General features: G+C 41.4%; 1 protein-coding gene across 2 annotated transcripts in view; it reads right to left on the bottom strand.

Annotated features, from left to right (window-relative positions):
- Positions 1-3,595, bottom strand: part of syndig1 (synapse differentiation inducing 1) — a 40,150-nt gene extending 36,555 nt beyond the window's left edge. Inside the window, exon 1 of one of the 2 annotated variants that reach the window (XM_003220022.4) lies at positions 3,457-3,595. The gene's annotated coding sequence lies outside the window, so the exon portion shown is untranslated. Of the gene's footprint in view, positions 1-3,194; positions 3,305-3,456 lie in introns of those variants that run through there. The other variant, XM_016993091.2, reaches the window with a different exon arrangement.
- Positions 3,596-19,055: the final 15,460 nt, after the last annotated feature.

Below are 19,055 nucleotides of genomic sequence, written 5' to 3'. Positions count from 1 at the left end.
GATATTATTTCCTAAAGGTTGTGAATATACAATATTTCTGATTGTTTTTTTTTTGTCTGTTGGAGGCAAGTATGAATGCTGCAATTAGGAAAAATGATTAGGATGTAATGGCCTTGCAGCTTTAAAGCCTGGCTGTTTCCTCCCCGAGTAAATTTCTTGTTGGGAGGTGTTAGCTGGCCCTGATTGTTTCCTGTCTGGAATTCCCTTGTTTTCAGAGTGGTATTCTTTGCAATATTTTATGTGCTTCTACTGTCTGTGGCCCTGAGAAAACAGAGGATTTTCCAGACTTTGATGATGGGAATATTTTGTTGGGAGGTGTTAGCTGGCCCTGATTGTTTCCTGTGTGGAATTCCCCTGTTTTCAGAGTGTTGTTCTTTATTTAGTGTTCTGATTTTAGAGATTGTATTGTTCTGTTTTATTATACCACATTAATTTTTATATATTCTGATTTTAGTGTTTTTGAATACTTGGAACCAGATTGTATTCATTTTCACAGTTGACCGCAACACAATAATAATAATAATAATAATAGTAATGATAGTAATAATAATGACTTTGGTAATACACAGTGCTTCACTCCCTTCTCAGCTTCCTTTCTGGAAGAATCCTTTCTTGGGAGGTGTTAGCTGGCCCTGATTGTTTCCTTTGTGGAATTTCCAATTTTCCTGCTTTCAGACTGTTGGTCTTTATTTACTGTCCTGGTTTTAGAGATTATATTGTTCTGCATTATTCTATCCCAGTAATTATTTCATATTAAAGTAGAATCTCACTTATCCAACATTCGCTTATACAATGTTCTGGATTATCCAACGCAGTCTGCCTTTTCATAATCAATGTTTTTGTATTCAGTGTTTTAAATTCATTGTGATATTTTAGTGGTAAATTTGTAAATATGTTGGATAATAAGGAGGCATTAAGGAAAAGCCTATTAAACATCAAATTAGGTTATGATTTTACAAATGAAGCACCAAAACATCATGTTAGACAACAAATTTGGCAGAAAAAGTAGTTCAATACGCAGTAATGCTATGTAGTAATTACTGTATTTATGAATTTAGCACCAAAATATCACAATATATTGAAAACATTGACTACAAAAATGTGTTAGATAATCCAGAACATTGGATAAGCGAGTGTTGGATAAGTGAGACTCTACTGTAATTACAACATAGCATTACTGAGCATTGAACTACTTTTTCTGTCAAATTTGTTGTATAATATGTTTTGATGCTTAAATTTGTATAACGATTACCTAATTTGATGTTTAATTGGCGTTTCCTAAATCCCTTCTTATTATCCAACATATTCACTTATCCTGCCAGCCTGTCTATGTTGGATAAGTGAGACTCTACTGCATATTGATAATCTTATATTATCTGCATAGAACTGGATTATATGAGGCCCCTTCTACACAGCTGTATAAAATGCACACTGAAGTGGATTATATGGTAGTTTGGACTCAAGATAATCCGGTGCAAAGCAGATAATATAAGATTATAAATGGGTTATATAGCTGTGTGGAAGGGCCTTGAGTCTACACTGCCATATAATCCAGTGCAAATTAGATAATCTGTGGAAGAAGGCTAAGTGAGGCCTAAATCTGCCTGTCCCCTAACTGAACCCTGACTTTGCTTGGCTGAATTGGTTGCTAGGAGACGAAGTGGGCAGAGATTAGCCCTCTAAACTGGCAGCAATTGGATAAAAACAATTATTGCTCTCCCTCTAATTAGGACTTTATTTTTCTTTTCTTTTTGTTGTATCTTACTGGAGCCGTGGATGATGGGTTGTGTTGTCAAATTTCGAGGTTGGGCGGCCTGTAGTTTTGTTGTTTTGTGGGTTGCCCTGATGCCATCACTCATTTATATATATAGATAGACACTAGATATGTTGTCGAAGGCTTTCATGGCCGAATCGCTGGATTGCTGTGAGTTTTCCGGACTATATGGCCATGTTCCAAAAGCATTTTCTCCTGACGTTTTGCCCACATCTATGGCAGGCATCCTCAGAGGTTGTGAGGACTGTTGGAAACTAGGTAAGTGGGGTTTACATATCTGTGAAATATCCAGGGTGGGAGAAAGAACTCTTGTCTTTTGGAGGCAAGTGTGAATGTTACAACCTGCTACCTTGATTAGCCTTTCAGCTTCAAGGCCTGGCTGCTTCCTGCCTGGGGGAATCCTTTGTTGGGAGGTGTTAGCTGGTCCTGTTTGTTTCCTGTCTGGAATTCCGCTGTCTTCCAAGTGTGGTTCTTTATTTATTGTTCTGATTTTAGAGTTTCTTTTAATACTGGTAGCCAGATTTTGTTCATTTTCATGGTTTCCTCTTTTCTGTTGAAATTGTCAATATGCTTGTGGATTTCAATGGCTTTTCTGTGTAGACTGACATGGTAGGTGTTAGAGTGGTCCAGCATTTCCATCTTCTCAAATAATATGCTGTGTCCAGGCTGGTTCATCAAGTGCTCTGCTATGGCTGACTTCTCTGGTTGACTGGCTGTCTCATCCCATCAGAGCACGGATCCATGTTAAATCTAGTTTCCGCTTCTTGCAGAATTCTGGGGTTTGTAGTTTGGTAAAGCCCAGGACCTATCTGGCTGTGCTGTTTAAAGTGGAATTAAAGTGGCTCCAAACTCTAGTGTGATGAGATCCTTAGTCTGCAGTGCCTTTCATGTTCCTTGAATCGTGTTTGGGCAGAGCTGCATTTGGTGGTCCCTATGTAGACTTGTCCACAGCTGCATGGTATCAGGTGGGCTCCTGCAGAGGTGAGAGGATCCCTCTTGTCCTTTGCTGAATGGATTTCTTGGATTTTCTTAGTAGGTCTGTAGATAGTTTGTATCTTGTGTTTCTTCATCTAACACCTCCCAACAAAGGAGTCCCCAACAGGCAGGAAGCAGACAGGCTTTGAAGCTGCAAGGCTATTCAAGTTGGCCAATTGCAACATTCACATTTGCCTCAAGCAGACAAGAGTTCTTTCTCCCACCCTGGACTTTGCACAGATAGATAAACCCCATTTGCCTAGTTTCCAACAGACCTCACAACCTCTGAGGATGCCTGCCATAGATGTGGACGAAACGTCAGGAGAGAATGCTTCTGGAACGTGGCCATACAGCGCGGAAAACTCACAGCAACCCAGCCTAGGAATTGTTAGGAATTGTGGGAGTTGAAGTCCAAAAGACCTGGAGGACCGAAGTTTGCCCATACCTGGTATAAATGGAGAAGGAACGCCAAGTCCAGCGCGAGTTCAGGACCCAGAAGGACCCCGTCCGATAACCCAGCGCCTTCCTGTGCCATTGCTTTGGACAGTCGCCTCCGCGGGAAAAGGCGACGATGGAGGAGGAGAAGGAGCGCCGCATCTGGGCTGCCAAACCCGCGCGGAGGTCTTGCAGGCTTCGAAAGCTTGAACCCGCGCTTCCTGGGCTCGCTTTCCTTGCCCCCTCCCCTTCCTTCCCCTTCTGGGACTCACCTCTGGCACAGCACGGAGCCACCTCCAGCGCCGCTGTCGTCGGGCAGGGATCCGGTCGGCCTCTGCAGTGGCGCTCAGAGCAGCAGCAGCATCGGGCGGCATCGGGCAGCGGGGGCGGCAGTTGGGGGCATCCCGTGCCCAGAGAGCGGGAAGGGAAGGCGAGAAAGCAGCCCCACTGGCCGCCCGCCCCACATGGTAGAGAAGCAGGCTGGCAGACGGGGCCGAAGAGGTTTCCAAGCGCTGCCTGATACTGATGCTGCCGCCACCGCGGCTCCGCTGCCTTGACAGGAGGAATTTACAGCCCTGCACCGAGAATCCCAGCCTGGCGGGAGGGGGCTCCTGGGTCCTAAAGCCTGCCTTGTTCTGCTTAGGAGTACCGTAGTACTCTAAACCCTAACCCAGTGTAATCTAGGAAGTGTGGGAGGGGCGCACACTGATACTGGCTCTACACTGTCATATAATCTAGTTCAAAGCAGATAATCTGGATTCAGAAACTGGATCATATGGCAGTGTCTACTGCGCAACCTATTGGAAAATAGCTGCCCCCAGACTCTGGGCACATAAACTTTTTGGCAAATGTGAATCTCCATGACCACTTTTTGAAAACCACTACTCATGAGCCCCGGTGGCGAAGTGTGTTAAAGCACTGAGCTGCTGAACTTGCGGACCGAAAGGTGCCAGGTTCAAATCCGGGGAACGGAGTGAGCGGCCGCTGTTAGCGCCGGCTTCTGCCAACCTAGCAGTTCGAAAACATGCAAATGTGAGTAGATCAATAGGTACTGCTCCGGCGGGAAGGTAACGGCGCTCCATGCAGTCATGCCGGCCACATGACCTTGGAGGTGTCTACGGACAACGGACAACGCTGGCTCTTCGGCTTAGAAATGGAGATGAGCACCAACCCCCAGAGTCAGACATGACTGGATTTAACGTCAGGGGAAAACCTTTTACCTTTACCTTTTACTCACGAAAAGCATAAACTTGTTATTTATTATTACAGCAGAGTCTCGCTTATCCAGCCTTCACTTATCCAGCGTTCTGTATTATCCAACTGAGTCTGCCTTTTAGTAATCTGTGTTTTTGTAGTCAATGTTTTCAATACATTGCGATGTTTTGGTGCTAAATTCGTAAATACAGTAATTTCTACATAATGTTACCATGTACTGAACTGCTTTTTCTTTTAATTTGCTGCAAAACATGTTTTGGTGCTTAAGTTGTAAAATCATAATGCAATTTGACATTTAATAGGCTTTTCCTGAATCCCTTCTTATTATCCAACATTTTCTCTTATCCAATGTTCTGTTGGATAAGTGAGACTCTACTGTATTTATTTATTTAAAACATTTATATTCTGCCCTTCTCACACCGAAGGGAACTCAGGGTGGAGCACAACATACATACTGCAAGCACTCCATGCCAGGACATAAAATAATTATAAATATACACAAACATTAAAAGCAGTTATATCTACTTTAAAATCAGCTATTTAAACCAACTCAAGACACCATGCTGGATCCGGTCAGTGGAGTAGGTTTCCAATTATTGCCCCATTGCACTGCCCCAAAGGCTTGGTCCCACAGGAGGGAGGGGGCTGATCTAATCTCACCAGGAAGGGAGTTCCATAACCGAGGGGCAATCACTGAGAAGGCCCTGTCTCTCGTCCCCGCCAATCATGCCTGTAATGGTGGCAGGACTGAAAGCAGGGCCTCCCCAGAAGGTTTCTGAATGTCAGCCATTTACACAACCCTGTTGACAACAATGTGCAGTGTTTAGTGTGGACTTCAGCTGTTCTCCACAAAAAAGAAAGCTAGTCTGGTTAGCAAGCCTTGCAAATGCTGATTTATTTTCAATAAATGTCTGACTTTTTTACCGATTTTATACTGACTATCTTAGGTACCCAGTGATGCCCGGGTTAGGTATTTTGTAATGATAAATATTAGAAGTAGTCATTGTTTGTTCTTGGATTTTATGAATGCTCCCATTAGTAAATGCATAAAGATGTGGGTGAATTACAGCTCCAAACATCTTGGGTCAATTCCTCCCAAACTCTGCTAGTATTCAAAGCTGGTTGTGTTGGGTATGTGTGCCATGTTTGGTTCAGATTCATCATAACTGGATATGGGGTGAACTATAACTCTCAAATTCCATGGCCAATCCCCCACTCCGCCCATCTATTATTTTCTGTTAGTCATTGGTGGTCTATATGCCAAGTTTGGTCCAGATCTATCATCGGTGGTGTTCACAGTGATCTCTGGATGTGGGGTGAACTATAACTCCCAAAATCCAAGGCTAATTCCCCACCCATTTATACTCTTAATCATTTGTGGACTGTGTGCCAAGTTTGATCCAGATCCATCATCGGTGGCGTTCTCAGTGTTCTTTGGATATGGGGTGAACTATAATTCCCAAAATTCAAAGCCAATTCCCCACCCATCTATTATTTCTGTTAGTCATTTGTGGTCTCTGTGCCAAGTTTAGTCCAGATCAATCATCAGAGGTGGTCACAGAACTCTCTGAATGTGGAGGAACTGCAGCTCCCACAACACTGGGCAATCCCTCCAAAGCCCCTCCAATAGGGTTTCAGGTTAATTGGTTTGTTTTACTCATTTCAATAACATTCATCCTATTAAATAGGCAAATGTGACCAAGTACTTCCAGGCAAGTGTGATGAAGATGGATTTAGTATTTAAAATGATTGTTAATTGTGTCAATTCATAACTACAGTAGAGTCTCACTTATCCAACATAAACAGGCCGGCAGAATGTTGGATAAGCGAATATATTGGATAATAAGGAGAGATTAAGGAGAAGCCTATTAAACATCAAATTAGGTTATGATTTTAAAAATTAAGCACCCAAACATCATGTTATACAACAAATTTGACAGAAAAAGTAGTTCAATATGCAGTAATGCTACATAATAATTACTGTATTTATTAATTTAGCACCAAAAAAAATCACGATATATTGAAAACATTGACTACAAAAATGCATTGGATAATCCAGAATGTTCGATAAGCGAATGTTGAATAAGTGAGTCTCTACTGTATTTACAACATGAAACAGTTCAAATGAGCAGACAAGCCAAAATCAATAATCTATATAGGCAGGGTCAACTCAGAACCCCCAAGGTACAGTTAAAAGAAGCAAAATGAAGCCCTTGCCCTTGAAAAAAAATAAAAATCCAGTCCTCCCACATGACATTTTTCTTCACTCCTGAAATTTCTAGCTTTGCAGAGAGTGAGCCAAAATTGCTCAGACATAGAACTCTTATATTTACTGTGTTCACATTCCCTTGGTAACGTTGCCTACCCCTTTTCTATGGATCCCTAAACTCTATTTTAAGTTTGCGACAATGCTAGAGAGTTGAGAACTGAAGGAAAATGTCATCAAGGAGTAGAATTCTTAGTGGGAAGAGCAATGTCCTTGTTGTGGCCCCCTCCTTATAGCCACAGTGGTTCAGCAAAGATGACACATCTGGGAAGCTGCAGAGAGAAAGCAGAATCTCTTTACTTTGGGGAAAGGGCTGTTGCTACAGAGACTCAAATTTAAGCTGTGTGATGTGGACAAACTGCAGTCCTTCGATGCCTTCCCTGAGGATTACAAGTTTTCAACAAGCCAATGTTTCTGAATGCCTTACTTTCAAATTTATGTTAGCCACAAAACTGCTTGCCAGGATGATTCATAGAATGGAACATTAGGGATTCATCCACACCATGCCCACCTCCTTGTAATCCCACATTACAATTCATCTGGGTCTGTGCAATGACGTCTGAATGGAATAGAGATGAGAGTATATGGATGGAGTCCTCACTCCAATTAATAATGTGCCTCTTCCACCCGTCCAGCTGATCGGCACAAGGAAAATCTGACCAACTGAGGTGTGAGAGTAACAAAATGGGATTTCAGCCTTCCAGAGAGAAGAATATAAATCTGATGTGATAAGTATAGAAAATAACACACCTTTCAACTACAGCCTTTGGGGGACAAAGGATTGCCCACCACCGGCTTATATCACAGGAGTGAGGTTCGCTGCCGAGCAGATGGCTCCAATTTGCAAAACAAAGCAAGGAATGAGGGGGGCACAAGGTTTATTTCTGCAGCAGAAATTGGTACACACTCTGAGTAAGGTTCAAAGTGAGACATAGGTGGCATTTCAGAGCTTAACTTATATATGTTGTTTCTGCGGAGGAGGTTTTACAAATGTAATCAAAAGAACATTCCCTCAAAGCTGCATGTCTATAAACTATGCATTCTGTAAATATGTCTAAACTATTCCAGGGGCATCTCTCTTTCCTCAGAGCTGGTTGTCCAGAGAAGAGTGACCGAAATGATTAAAGGTATGAAAACCAAGCTCTATGAGGAATGACTGGGAGAACTGGGTATGTTTAGTTTAGAGAAAAGAAGGCTGAGAGGGATATAATGGCCATGTTTACATATTTGAAAGGTTATCACATTGAGGAAGGGGCAAGTTTCCGCTGCTCTAGAGAATAGAACACAATGGATCCAAATTGCAGGGGGGGAAAAGATTCCTTAAACATTAGTTTAAGATCTCCCTGATGGTAAGAGCTGTCCAGTAGGGGTGTGCAAATGTTTGTTTTTAATTCATTTTTCGGATCAAATTAGTTATATTCATGCATATGAATCGATATTAGAAACATGCAGAAAAGGTGGGGACAGATTTAAGAATTGGAACATTCACTAATTATTTTCGTTAAGATTCTGTAACATTCTGATGCCTCCCAAGATCAATTTAATTTTCTGTATAAGCATTGAGAAACTTTGGTAAAGCCAAGAGAATATAAAGTGTTATAAAAACCAACCCGATCCCCATAAGCAATGACACTGGGGACAGGATTAGCAAAATTAATGAGTGGGAGACTGAGAACACAGCATTCTTAGAAATGCAGTTGGGAAGGCGAGGCCCCCTGTGGCAGGGAATGCAAAAGGCCCTGCCCTAAACTACATTTCCCAGAAAGCAGTCCTCAGCATCTGAAAGTCCCAATGAGGGCTGCAGCAGCCAACCATTAAGAGTCAGTCTTCTTCTTCTTCTTCTTATTATTATTATTATTATTATTATTATTGGATCTGCAAAGAGGACTAAAGTAAGTAAGTAATAGTATAAATCTGTGTGAAGTTAAAGTTATGTGGTTGTGTTTCATAAAGTTAGCAGACATTCAAGGGGATTGCTGTTGTCGCTTTCTGGGGGGGATAAATTGTTTTTGTCTAAACATTTAAAAATCCCCAAAAATCTGTGGATGTGTGAATCTTTCCAAAACTTCTGAGGATTGATGCCCTGGTTATCTTGTGCATTGTATATAAAATTCAAGTAGATCGCTCTTGTAGTTTTTTTTTTTAAATGTTGTTTATAAAAACTTTGAAAATGCCGCAAAAATCAAATTTCACTACAACTAAGATACGTGCAGTGTGCAGAGGAATTTGTTCATGTTTTGTTCAAACTATAGTCTATCCCTCTGCTTAAAATGTTTGAGGGCCCCTGCTTTAAACCAAGGGTGAGCAACTATGGCCTTCTGGATGTTGTTGGATTGCGACTCCTATTCATCCTATCCATTATAGCAAATGGTAAGTGTTGATGGAACTTGAAGTCCAGAGGCACTTAAAGGGCCATTTGTTCCCTGTTCTTACTTTAAATTAATGCCACTTAAATAAGGTAACATCACATTCACTTTCAAAACAGAAGTTGGGTTGCTATGAGTTTGTTGGGCTGTATGGCCATGTTCCAGTAGCATTCTTTTTGGAAAAAGCATGACCTGTTAGAGTCATAACCTTTTGGGAAAATGACATTCACTAGCATTCATGTAAGGTAATTAGGTTTCTCAACTGTTAAACTGATGCACCTAGATATGTCTTTGTTCTGTTAGGGATAAAGATATGTGAATGCATAAAACACACACACACATATAGCAGAGTTTCAGAAGTGTTCCTTTTTAGTTGCCTAAAACATCTATCTCTCTTAAAATATATTTGCTTTTAAATCGTGCTCTCGAGAGACAAAATCAGTAGACTTCTTTAAAAGTAACATAATTACTCACAAACTTCATGTATTCAGCATATAGATACTTTGTTTACAATCCAGTTACAGATAGAATTTGAAGTAGTTTGTGTAGTTAACACAGGGCATTATTCTTAGAATCAACAGTCCATAGTCCAATGGAGTTTAATGGTTTCTGTACAGCATACTGTTCCTGCATTGAAGTCTGAAGCATACAGTTCTTACTGAAGTCTAAACTAAACAAAACTAAAATGAAGCCTGAGTCCTTAACAAGCCCAGACCACATGGTCTGCAGCCCCCCCCCCAACAAAGACAAAATGAAAACTGCAAAACACATAAATATAATACAGTAAGCAACCTGAATTATATATACAACATATAACTAGTGGGGGGCTTGATGAGGTTGCTGTTTCCAACAATTATCTCCTGATGTTACGCCTGCATTTGTGGCTGGCATCGAAACAGAAATTCTTTGCATTGTTCTCAAGATGGTCTTGAGAAAGTGAATGAGGCAATGGGTGCTCAGCCAAAGGGCATTGCTATCTACAGCTCTGGCAGCTCAGGGCAGGCTGTCTCCCCCTCCTCCTCCTCCTCCTCCTCCTCCTCCTCCTCCTCTTAGTTTTACTCCATCTCTAATAGAGAAAGCAGAGTGTGAAGCCAAATCAATTGCTGGGCTCTGCCACATCACATTCCGACTCTATTTTTAGAAGAAATCTTCACACACTTCAACTTCAGTGTTAAAGTTCCACATCAGAAGTGCCCCCATACATAAACACAATCATTTGTCTGCTAAAAAGGCTTAAAAGGTCAGTCAACTTTGCATCCATAAAGCCATTTTACTTGATCCCTCATAGGCATCAATTCCAAGCTGGCTTCACCCTACACTGTCAGGGATGCTAGAACAGGTCAAATTTAACTCACTCCAGATAAAAATATTCAAGCTAAGACATTTTTTAAAAAACAGAAGTATATTTGCTTGTATGTTATTTTTGCAGCTGCATTACTTTGTCAACTCAGTATTATGAAACAGCTCCAACGTGTTCATTTAACACTTCAGATAAGTGGCCCTTTTGTATGTGAACAGTTGCAGCATAATCTCTGAGAAGGATATGCATTCAAGGCTACCACATGATCAGGGTGCACTTGAAAGCACAGTCCTTTCTATGGACGTCGCCACTGCATTCTGCATGAATAGCCTCTCTTTACATTGCACTGCTTTGAAAATTAACAATTTGCATACACAGTTAACCATGCAAGTTAGACTGATTCACAATGGATAGTTGATTTAGCAAAATATCTTTGACATATGCTCTTATTTCTTGTTGAGTTTCCAGCAAACAATTTAACAAATCATCTTCATATTTCAAATTCTCTCTCATTCTCCAGTTCCACTGTTGTAGCTGTCATGTCATTGGAACAACAAAGCTGCAATCTTTCTTCTGACCATGAATTGAAGAATAAGACCTAATGAAAATTTAATGGGAAAATCTGTATATGTGTGTGTGCGTGCATGTGTATGTGTAAGAAAGTAAAACAGCAGGAGCACTAACAAAGATGTTTAACGAGTCAATGAACAACTTAATTAATGTGTTTAATTCATGAGTGGCCCTCTGGAGGTTGGTGAGCTTTAGCTCTTATTGCTTTAAATTATGTGGCCAATGATAGCTGTTGGTCAGAGTTTTAGTCCAAAATCTGTGAGGGGCACATTCTGTATTTAAAAAGAAGAGTTAACATAAAGATGAAGCAGTCTTCATGTATTTTCAGGTAGATAGTACCTAAAGCAATGACTCAAAAGACATTGTGTAGCCTTTACCTCATAGAATCAGAGAGTTGGAAGAGACCTCATGGGCCATCCAGTCCAAACCCCTACCAAGAAGCAGGAAAATTGTATCCAGAGCACCCCTGAAAGATGGCCATCCAGCCTCTGCTTAAAAGCCTCTACCACACTCTGGGGCAGAGAGTTCCACTGCTGAACAGGTCTCACAGTGAGGAAGTTCTTCTTAATGTTTAGGTGGAATCTCCTTTCCTTTAGTTTGAAACCATTGTTTCATGTCCTAGTCTCCAAAGCAGCAGAAAACAAGCTTGCTCCCTCCTCTCTATGACTTCCTCTCACATATTTATACATGGTCATCATCATGTCTCCTTTCAGCCTTCTCTTCTGCAGGCTAAACATGCCCATTTATTTAAGCTGCTCCTCATAGGGCTTATTCTCCAGGTTCTTGAACATTTTAGTTGCCCTCCTCTGGACACATTCCAGTTTGTCAGCATCTCCCACAATTGGACACAGTATTCCAGGTATGGTCTGACCAAGGCAGAATAGAAGGGTAGCAGGACTTCCCTGGATCGAGACACTATATTCCTATTTATTTGTGTATTTAAAACATTTATATTCTGCCCTTCTCACCCCAAAGGGAACTCAGGCTGGAGCTCAACATATATACAGCAAACATTCAATGCCGGGACATAAAATGAACTGTAAATATACATCAGTTATAAATATAAATCAGTTATCTCGCAGGCCAAAAACCCATTATGTTGTATCCCAGAGCTACACTTCTCTGATCATAAGACACCACACCAACTGAATATATCAGCAAGCAGTTTATTGAATAATATATATAAAAGCCAAACAATAAAAAGGCTTAAAAGGTAAAGTCTCAAAAGGTTTCTTCAAAACATCAGCAATAGTCCACCACTTTCAAGGTACAGTAATAAATCACAAGGAACAAGGTTGTAAAATCCAAAAACACAAGGCTGAGAAAATCCCAAATGACAACGTATGAACTTGGTAAACTAGAACAAGGAAAGGATACACTTGGATTCAAAGAGCAAAACTTGGCATGACAGGAACCATGAATCAAAATCCATATAGGAAACTTAGAGGATGAACAGGCATGACTGACTTGAAGCACCAATGTTGACCCCAATGAAGTAACAGGCTTTTCCCTTTGCCTTAATAAACCTCCTCCCTGAGAAAAAGACATTTTGTTTCACTTTCTCAAAAGATAATTTATCTGCTCTTTTTCCCCAAAGAGGAACTGATCAATGAAGAAGCTTGGAATTATCTCTCTGTTTACAAAAGTCTTGCCTCCTATCTGCCAGCTCATTACCCTCTGCAGCTGCATCTGTATCTGAAGAATCTCCCTCAAAAAAGCAGTTCCTTTCAGGAATTTGACCTTGAGGCTCTGATCTCTGTTCTGCAGAAGCCTCTGTCTCTAAGGCAAGCCTGTCAAGACCATCATTCCCATTGCAATCAGTCACAGACCCAGAATCAGACACAGGCCCAGAAACCTCACTGACATCAGGCACTAACACAGGTAACACAGACTATTAGGAATATACAGTAGAGTCTCACTTATCCAACACTCACTTATCCAACGTTCTGGATTATCCAACACAGTTTTGTAGTCAATGTTTTCAATATATCATGATATTTTGGTGCTAAATTCGTAAATACTGTAATTACTACATAGCATTAATGTGTAATGAACTACTTTTTCTGTCAAATTTGTTGTATAACATGATGTTTTGGTGCTTAATTTGTAAAATCATAACCTATTTTGATGTTTAATAGGCGTTTTCTTAATCTCTCCTTATTATCCAACATATTCACTTATCCAACATTCTGCCGGCCCGTTTATATTGGATAAGTGAAACTCTACTGTACTCATAACCTGTTAGGATTATGATACCAATGTGGTTAGATATTAGTGCAGAGTAGCAAAAACACAGAAGACTAGGGGTTTATGTGAGCAGAGGTGAGAAAAAGCAAAATAGCCAGCCTCCCTTTCCCTTTAAAGAGTCATGCACATAAAATAAGCATCAGAGACATCAAAAGTAAAATAGTAAAAATATGTTTACTCACAATCTTGTATGATGATGGTCATACAGGTAAAAACATCTTAGTTCCAAAAGAAAACAGTTCAGGATACTACATATCTCTTAACAAAGAGTAACATCAGCAGCATGGCAGAATCAAGAAACAGGAAGAGCAGAGAGAGAGCAGGAAGAGAGTTTCCCCCTTTTTATGCCCCAAATTCTAAAGGTGTACATCACTTCCTGTGTGTCCCCAGAAAGGATACTCCCCTTTTTTACTTCACATGCGCAACCCTTAAAATGGTGCCATCAACTTTGGAATGCAGCTTGGCTCAGGTTACTAAGCAACAAACAAAACTAACTACATAAACCATGCCATATTGAAAATGCATGCATGATTGCTAGATAACCCAACAGACTGAACTACAACACATTGGCTTTTTTAATCACTGCATGACATTGTTGGCTCATGTTTAACCTGTTGTCCAGGAGGACTCCAAGAGCTTTTTCACATGTACTACTGTTGAGCCAGGTGTCCCCCATTTTTATCTTTATGCTTTTTCTTTTAAAGGAAAAAGGTGGAATTTGCAGTGAGAAAATGATAGAAGAAAGCAAGTATAAGATTATATAAAATTCTTGGTAAAATTCTATGAATAAGACAGAGTGATTGGCCATTAAAAGCCTCATCTGGTACAGAAACAAGGGGGAACCTTGCAATACTGCAACAATAAATCAGAGCTTGGAAAAGTTGGTTTAGAGAAACGACAGTTCCTTGGATCCCATAGCAGGCATAGCCAAGCTCTGATGGATAAGTACATAGTACCACAAGGGTTCATACACTAGAGAGCAATTGATATAATGCACAAAGGCGTCTCTTACAGTGGAGGTCACTTATTTACTTACTTGGTCAGACAAAGGTTTATCAACAGAAGCAGTATCAGTCCTGAATGCCCACCCACAGCTTTTGCAGTAAAATGAATGCAAGCAAAGTGAAAACTGGTTTGCTCTTAAACAGAAATTCAATAAATCCAGCTTTTCCTGCTGAGATAAGCCAAAGGTCAGACGTGCTTTGAAGCAGTGGAGAAGCTGTTAAGATATAATAACTAGACGGCATGGGTTCGTTTGAATAGGTTTGCCTGGGGATTGAGACACATTGGGACAGCTTCTGGTGATGGCATTAAGCATTATGCCTTAAGTACCAGCCACAGTTGCTCGCAGCTATATGTGTGTGAGAGAGAGGGGGGGAGGGGGGGGGAGAGAGAGAGAATATAGTATCCTATTTGGAAATTAAGGCAGACAGTTTAGCTCAAGGGGCTGTTCCAAAATGAAATGGCAGGATGATTTCTTCTTTAGTTAGAGAGAAAATGATCCTTTAATCTAGCAGCTTTGCTTCTATTCAGAAGGTTGATGCAGTGCAGAGTAAAAGATGAGGCTGGGCGGGCACCACAACAACAGAGAGGAAAAGGGATGCTAAATAAATAAATACATATACCTGCTGATGAGCTTTGCATGTTGCAGCAAGAAATCAATCAAGCCTCTCCTCTAGAGTAGAACAGCTTTAAGAAGCATTAAACCTGGTCTCCTCCTCTACAAACAGAAGTGAAGGGATCCAGAAAGAGTGGTAACTCTGATGCTTTTCAAAATCCAGGTCTTAATGAAGGACATGGAAGGGGATCCTGTGGTAAGTCCTGCCCCATAATGGGCTGAATAGGGTACTTTCTTAACTCCATTGTGGACATCCAGCCTCCCTTGAAGGGAAGAAAGGAAAGGCTCCCAGGGGAAGGGGAACCTTGTAATTTCCCCATCGCCACCAATAGGCCAAAAAGAACTTTTTTTTTCAGATGTGGAACAAAAATGTTTTCGGGAGGCACTGAAAAATGGATATGGGGGGCTTCTGCTATCAGGCAAACAGAAATGGGTAGCGATTCACATGAAATGCACAAGCTTACTTATCATATTGATAAGCCCCCAGTTCCGTTAGCTGACAATTACTGGCAAAACAGAAGTCTCGTGTGGTGCTTCACTGTGACCCGCATGCCCTTCCTCCCCCCCCCCCCATAACATGGGGGGGGGGGGGTTAAAGCACATTGGCACCCTGTTCCTACTTCCATCAGATGGGGGGAAAGGGCCAAAACTGTGGTTAGCTCCATCAGACCTACTCAAAAACAGCTTGCCTTTCGTAGTTGGCGAGGAGACGTCTTGCCACACTTCCTTGCCACTTTGGCCATCAATGGGGCAGGGCTATAGCTTGCCCCTTGTGTGATGAGGTGGTAAGACTCAAAGACCTTTTTCACATGTGCTGTTGCCGAGCTAATATGAGATCTGGCAACTCATTGAGTAATGATGAGAGGAACAGTCCAACAACATCTGATGGTCCACAAAATTGCCCGTCCTGTCTTATTTGAACATTAAAACAGTTTTATGATTACAATGTGATGAGAGGATGATGGTCCCTGCTGCCTCTACTGCATCCTCAGTGATCCAGCACTGCTTTTGTCTTCAGATTAGGACTGAAAGGTCAAAGGGAGGAGTCTATAACATGCATGTAATCTGTCTGGAAACCACAACCTCCCTGCATCAGACATTCAGTTTCAACATAAAGATGGTAGATATCTGGGAAAAGAAAATAGCACAAAAGATGTAGAGGCATGAACAGGGAATATCAATATAGTGAAAGGGAACATGTGGACAAAGCAAGGGCCTAAATCCAATAGCTCATGCTAACTAGTGTAGACCTATTGAATCAATAGAATTCAGGTAAGAAGTGCATTAAAGCACTGAGCTGGAGACCGAAAGGTCCCAGGTTCAAGCCCTGGGAGCTGCGGGAGCGGCCGCTGTTAGCTCCAGCTCCTGCCAACCTAGCTGTTTGAAAACACGCCAATGTGAGTAGATCAATAGGTACCGCTCCAGCGGGAAGGTAACAGAGCTCCATGCAGTCATGCCGACCACATGACCTTGGAGGTGTCTACGGACAACGCCAGCTCTTCGGCTTAGAAATAGAGATGAGCACCAACCCCCAGAGTCAGACATGACTGGACTTAACGTCAAGGGAAACCTTTACCTTTTAATACATACATACATTGATTTTATGGGAAGACCCAGGAAGACTGCTGCTTCTGTAAAAGAAACCAAATTTTAATACAAATACAGTTAATATCAGGACAAGGAAGCACTGAACCTCACATACAAGCCACATATGCCACAGCCCCTGGAAGAAATATAGCAGATTTACTGACCTTTAGCCATGACCATAAGTGATAGCAGGCATTTCTCACAATATGTATTTATTTATTTACAGTATTTATTTTACTCTTCTCACCTCGAAGGAGACTCAGGGCAGATCACAGAACATATATATGCGGCAAACATTCAATACCATTTTATACACTGACAAGACAGACAATTGTACATAGATAGAGGTGTATATATAGCCTTTTCCCATCTTCTACATCTTGTAGGCTTGTGCTCAGTTCTGGCCATGGGGAGGGGGGGGGGTGCTGTCACTCCATCTCCCTGCCCTCCCTCCCTGTTTATAAACTTCCTCCTTGATCAAATCGCTGGCATTTTTCTGGCATTTTCTTATGGGTCCCATAAAATACCTCCCCACTTTTAAAGCGGTACCTATTTATCAACCCATATTTTGCTTTCGAACCGCTAGGTTGGCGAAAGCTGGCCTAAAGGCCAGGAGCTCACCCTGACCCGGGCTTCAAACTGTCAACCTTTTGATTGACAAGATTTACTGCAGCTAGTGGTTTAACCTGCTGGGCTAAAGCCCAAACCTTCGTAACACTATTGAAGTAGAGAGAATGCATGATGTGGTCCCCAACAAAACCCCTAACATTTGAACAGAGTAATGCTAGTGACCCCAAATAGCTGAGGGATAACAAGGCTTCTCTATCCACCTCCTTGATTTGGAGATGAAGTAATAGGGAATAGTTTATATCTCTTCCTATTGCCAACTTCCTTCTTTTCAACCTAGATTTGGCATATAGTATGAAGCTGGAAACTATTGAGACCATTTCAGCTAAAAAAAGATATGCACACCTAGCCCAAGGTATTCCTAGCCCAGTGTTTCTCAACCTGGGGGCCCCAGATGTATTTGGCCTTCAACTCCCAAAAATCCTAACAACTGGTAAACTGGCTGGGATTTCTGGGAGTTGTGAGCCAAAAATATCTGGGGGGCCCAGGTTGGGAACCACTGTCCTAGTCTAAGGAATAGCAGCCAAGAGCATTCCCCACAGCTGCTTCAGTCAGACCATATACTGCTGAAAGCTGATCATATTATTTTGGAATATGAAGCAGGAAATTCCAGCATAATTTCACCCATGGAAATAATATAATAACAGCAATTTGAATAAAAACTTGCCATCTTTTCATGACTAGAAAAATCAACTGCCTAAAGCAGTCACCCTCATTCTGCCTAAAGGCTGAACCCAATTCATGAAAATACATCAGATATATTTGTGATAATTCTACACATTTAATCTCATTTTTGGGCCTTGGGAAACCTGTCTTTGCCTCTCTATGATTTTCCTGTCTTTGCATATCTGTGATGTGTGCAGTTATTTGGCAAAAGACAAAAAAAGATGGGGGGAGAAATGAGAATGAACACAGTGGGGAAAGTTGTCACTTTTGATTCTTAGATTCTCAGTGTGTGTGTGTGTGTGTGTGCATGTAGTCACACATTCACTCACACATTCTAATGAGGACATAAGACACTCCTGTCCAGAGACATAGATTAAAGCAGCACTAGATGATGAATGTCTAAGGCAGGCATGGCCAAACTTCAGCCCCCCAGGTGTTTTGGACTTCAACTCCCAGAAATCCCAGCCAGCTTGCCAGCTGTTAGGAATTGTGGAAGTTGAAGTCCAAAACTCCTGGAGGGCCGAAGTCGGTCCATACCTGGTCTAAGGCCAGGAACAGATCGTGAGTTAAAAAATAATTTCCGTAGTATGAAAGATTCTCATTGCCCATGGTATAATATTAGCATTACCTTTATTTTATTTATAGCCCACGTTCCGCACAAAGCCAGGACCTAAGGATATTTCCAGGCAGCCCGGGCCTTTCCACACAGCCCTATATGCCAGAATATCAAGGCAGAAAATCCCACACTATCTGCTTTGAACTGGGTTATCTGAGTCCACACTCAGATAATGTGGGAATTTTTGCCTTGATATTCTGGGCTATATGGCTGTGTGGAAGGGCCCTGAGTTTGAGATGAGCTTCTGTCTCCCAAAACTGCCATGCAACAGCTCCCCATCTAGCCTGCCAATAATCTTGGAGAGTCCTTTTAACTGGGAAGATAAGAAGCAGATAGAGGAATCCTGCTGTTATCACTGATAATGATTGAAGATAACAGCAGGGTTCCTCACCCTTGCTTGGTAAGGAGTCAAGAGCGAGTATAAGAAGAACAAAGGTTCTCAGAAAATTATCAGTACATTAACCAAACTACAGTTGCCAGTACGTATTACTTGGGGAAAATCAAGGAAGATAAATATGGTAGGTGATGTGATATATATTTGTACTGAAAATAGATATGGAATGAGAAGGAATCATCTATCTTTAGTATCAAACGAATTCCAAAATTACTCTTACTTTGAAACCCCCCCCCCTTCTTAAATCTAAACCAGTGGTTCCCAACCTTTGGTCCTCCAGGTGTTTTGGGCTTCAACTCCCAGAAATTCCAGTCATATTACCAGCTGTTAGGAATTATGGAAGCTGAAGTTCAAAACATCTGGAGGACGAAAGGTTGGGAAACACTGATCTAAATTAAT

This window comes from Anolis carolinensis, chromosome 4 (assembly GCF_035594765.1).
Source record: "Anolis carolinensis isolate JA03-04 chromosome 4, rAnoCar3.1.pri, whole genome shotgun sequence".
Classification (NCBI taxonomy): Eukaryota; Metazoa; Chordata; class Lepidosauria; order Squamata; family Dactyloidae; genus Anolis; species Anolis carolinensis.
The sequence above is the reverse complement of the archived record's forward strand: the minus strand, read 5'-3'. Positions and strand labels throughout refer to the sequence as shown.